This window comes from Alexandromys fortis, unplaced genomic scaffold (assembly GCF_014885135.2).
Source record: "Alexandromys fortis isolate MF-2015 unplaced genomic scaffold, M_Fortis_MF-2015_v1.1 scaffold_97, whole genome shotgun sequence".
NCBI classification, from domain to species: Eukaryota; Metazoa; Chordata; class Mammalia; order Rodentia; family Cricetidae; genus Alexandromys; species Alexandromys fortis.
Window position 1 is genome coordinate 4,433,260 of NW_026067981.1, and position 4,643 is coordinate 4,437,902.

Here is a 4,643-nt window from a genome sequence, read left to right on the forward strand (position 1 = left end):
GGGCCAGAGGTTGATGTGGGGTGTCTTCCTCACTTGCTCTCCTCTTTATTTATTTATTTATTTATTTATTTATTTATTTATTTATTGAGACAGGGTCTTCCTTTGAACCTGGAGCTCATTGTTTCAGCCGGACTGGCTGGCTAGCAAGCCCCAGGAACTTCTCATCTCTGCCTCCCAGCTCTGGGTTCTGGAGATCTGAACTCAGGTCCGCATGGTGTCCTGGAAAGGATATTACAAACAGAGTCGTCTCACTAGCTCTCAGGTTCTGCCTTCAGGATCTAAAGACAGGGGAAAGGAATTCCAGTGCACCTGCTCCCGGCTTGAGGGCATGCCCAGTTATTTTACAGATGACTGGATGGGTGGTGGTTGAAAGGCCTGGCTCCTGCACCAGCTGGTCTCTATATACACCTGCTCACAGGTGCCGCGAGGTCAGAGATGTCTGAAGGTGACTGTTAGCAGGTGTGGAGCCTATGAGAATAAAGTTAAGCTGCTGATGACTTTCACCAGAATCATGCTAGATTTGGTAGGTAGTTGGGGAAGTGTGATGATTTAAAATATCGATTTTTACATGGAATGCATGTTAATTGAGGGCGGTGTGTTTCTAGTTGGTACTTGAAGCAGATGTTAGGCACCCTGAAGAGAAAATGGAGTTCAGGAATAACTAACCACAGTAAAAACAAAATTGGCCTCCCTTTATAACATAAACTTGATGTCACAACTAGAAAGAGGAGGTGATCCTAAATTCGGGTATATATTTGTGTTTAAGGGTCATCTCATGGAGGATACTACGTAGCATGCTTGATGGCTGATTGTGGCAAGACTTTGATATTAATTTTCATTAGTTAATGATTCTTTCAAAACTAAAAGTTTCAGGGAATCCAAGAAATTCATATTCTTGATTCTGGAACTATCCCAAACACTAAAAGCAATCCATTATCAAACTTGTTCTAACAGATGCACTGACCCTGGCTTTCCTGCTCTGTTGCCTGCCTTCTGCTGGTCCTTCCAGGTCCACACTGGTACACTCTTCTCTCCATCCTGGCCATGTTCCCACAATGGTGCACTCTGTCCCGGCCATGTTCCCACAATGGTACACTCTATCCCGGCCATGTTCCCACAATGGTACACTCTGTATAAAACTCCCTTCCTCTAGAATTTGGTTGGTTGTGACCTGTGAGGAAATGGAAAACCAATTAGAGTAAAAAGGGGTGAGGTTGTGTCAGGCTGGTGGTTTAAATTGCCCCTCCACCTAGGTCTTTCCCTCTCAGGAGAAGCCCCCCTCTCCCGGCTCACAGGTACATCCCTGCTCCTGGGTACACAGGTGCCCTGTGGTTTCCCCACCTTGCCAGCACCTTTGTAAATAGCCCTTTATGAGATTTTCCTTTTGAACTGCTCTATTTGGGTGTGGCTTTTGTTTCTTACTGGGATGTGGCTGGGTGATACCCCTTGTCTCTTCACATCTGCCATGTTTTCATTTTACCTCCTGGACTTCCACTTGGGTGAAGAAAAAACATCAAGCTCCTTTCCCATCTCTTCCTTATCCTGCCTCTAAGTCCTGAGCAGGATTCTACTCTTGTCGGCAGCCTTTCTGCGCACAATTACCCTTATTGTAGGAGCTTTCTCTTGATAAATTCTGGGTTATTCAGGATGGACAAAAACCATATTCAGGGTGTCTCCTCATCTCGTTTCTGTAAAACAAAATCCTTGCTCTCTCTAACAGTTGGTTCTATGTAGCTGGAATTCCATTCCAAACGTTAGTTCCTAACTGCGGGTTGTTTGGGTGTCTGGTGACTGTGTTATTTTCCCTGAAGTCAGACCACACCCTTCAAATGGTGTTCTGGAGATGGTCTCCTAATTTAACATGTTGCTTTTTGTGTTGTAGCCTTTCCATCCGTCCTTGCACACTGCTGATCTTTCCATAGACAGCTAGCCCTACCTGCTGGAAGTTACTTGCAAAAGATAAAACAGAGGAGATTTATTCTCTCACTCCTTTCACAGGTTGTTAGGCTCCCCCATTCATTCTGTGTGTCCTCCCAGACTGGAACCAGCTTCCTAACTCCATTTCTCAGCCCTAAGGTGGTATCAATTTCTTGTGGTTGCCGGTACCTTAGTTACTTCTTAGCTCCCTTCACCCTCCCCCGACCTGTGAACATAATTTCTACACTAGAAGCATTGGTAACTTCTGAGTTCCCAGCTCGTCATCTATCTCCTTGGGTTTGCCATCTATTTCCAGTGGAAACTTCCACTGACCTCTACTTCTTAATGTCATTTAGAGACTAAAACACAATATCACTGGCCATTGCCCTTGCTTAGAGCCTTACTTCACAGAGATTCCTTCAAGCTCATCATAAATCAAATGTAATTTTCATTGATTTTATTTCTAAAAAAATATATTCTGGACTCTAGGAATAAGCTGAATTTTGAGTACAGGATCTCTAGCAGCTATTTGGGAGTCACTACAGGCAAAGGTGCTTTCTTGGGGCTGGACACTGATATTTTTCTGGTGTACTGAGCTAAATTGGTCTTCCTATTGGCCATGAAAGTTATTATTGTCCCTGTAATCTAGGGTTCAGCCAAAGCCGGACAGATTGTCTCTTGGTCTGTTTCTCCCAGGCTTGGAGAAAGATAGGGCAATTTTTGAAATCAATACACCTTTAATGTGTGCTCAACATTCTTTCAGCAAGATATGAATTGGGATTGACTAGGAATGGTTTTGATTTCAAAACGCATTGCCTATCTTGACGTGAGTGAGATTAATTACGTATTTTGGAGAGAGATCATATATATGAAGGGATATGGAAGGTAACTGGTTCCTGGTAGAAAGGCAAAGGGACTTCACTAGGTGGTACTCAAATTGCTCCCTTCAGAAAACTGAAGTTCAAAGGTCGATTGTGCATACATCTGATGCCTTCCCATATGAATAAAGTGGGAGGGACCCTGAACTCCCTCACAGACAGAATGTATAGAATGTGTAGTACCAGTCTTCTTATGGGGGGTTAATTAGGTAGCATCTTTATGAGCGATGGGATTCCCCAGCCTCAGGAATTGGGGACTGGAGCTGACTAACTGAAGGTTCGCAAGGGGAGGAAAGGGCGAATGGGCAGGGCTGAGAACTTTTCTCAAGGCCTTGCTCTCCTGTAGTCAATGGAGGAGATGAGTGGAGGCTGGCCAATCAATCCAGCCACGTGGACAGCATTTTGTACCCTTCTGAGTTCGGGCTGTTCGGGTTGGCCTCTTGCCTTGGTGTTATCATGCGTGCTTACTGGGATGTGTGATGCTGAACTAACACACGGGAGGGTGTATAAGCTCTGTGCCCCGTGAAACTCAGCTCAGAAAACCGATCACATGGTTATTGTTTATTATTCTCTCATTGGTGGGCTCCTCTGTTTTCTTCTCAATGATCATGTATTGGTCACTTTTCTTCTGGACCTGGAACTTTTGATGGTTGGTATCTCGGAGCTCTGCATGGCTCCTCAGGGAAAGATAGAAAATAAAATGACCATTCATCCTCCCCTCCGGAAAACTGAACTTCAAGGGCAGATGCCACTTGGATGGCATCTGTCACAGGTACTTCCCCACTGCAGTGAAACAAGAGGGCACATGCCTTGAGTGTTTGCTCAGCATTAATTTAGGGAGACAAGAGTTCAAATCCTGAAACTTCACTAATGTAGGCTATGTTTTAGAGACGCAAGGACTTTGTGGGAAAGGGCAAACAATCCTCACCAACCTAACCCATACACAGTTCAACAAAGGATAAAGGAGGTTAGCCACTGCAATATTAAATGACCCTTCCGTAAGTTAGAAGCAAGAATGGCCATTAACTCTCATTTTAAAAAAGTCCTCATCACTTTGAATTGAGCTTCTTTTCATTCTCTTCCATGCCTGTTTTAGTCGACACTCTCTCTACCTCGTCTAAGCAAACTTGTTCTCTACTGCCTTAGTTTCTTCTGTTTCTCTCAGACATTTTCTAGTATGGCCTCTGGCTGACTGTATGATAGCCTAAACCCTTTATCATTTTCTTTAGAAATGAGGTACCCATGGTGTGGTTTGACAACACAGCTTTCGTGGAACATAGCAGCACATAGGTGTGGCCGTCTCATGAAAACCCAGTCGCATCTTTTCAAATGAGGGTCCTTTAACAACCAGAGTTAGAAATGACTGGAAGGAGGAACTGTTTGACAACATACCGATTTAATGCAGATCCAGAACATTGAAAAGAAACCACCACAGCTAAGCATCGCAGGGAGAGGTCAGACCTACCGCAGAGTAGATTACCTGGGTCTCCTTACAAAACCTCTACAAACAGAACTGCAGTCTGCATATACAGTCTTCCTCGGTGGCTTTCCATACCGGTGTCTCCACTCTGCAACGGACACTTTCAAACACAGAAGGAAAACTCCGAAAGTTTAGAGAGCCTTGGGTGACAGCGTCAGCCAGTCCAGAATTTGGGCGTCACATGGATGGCTCTTCTTGCTTCTCCCTGTTACTGTATGCCCAGGGCCTTTCTTCGTGGACACTTGCATTTTCTGCGTATCTGGAAGATCCTGTCTACCTGCTCAACCCTTGGCAGGCAGTAGTAAGGTGTCCCAAGCCCCATGTTAAGCTGAATGGCTTCTGTGTTCCCAGTGTCTCCAGTGTGGGCC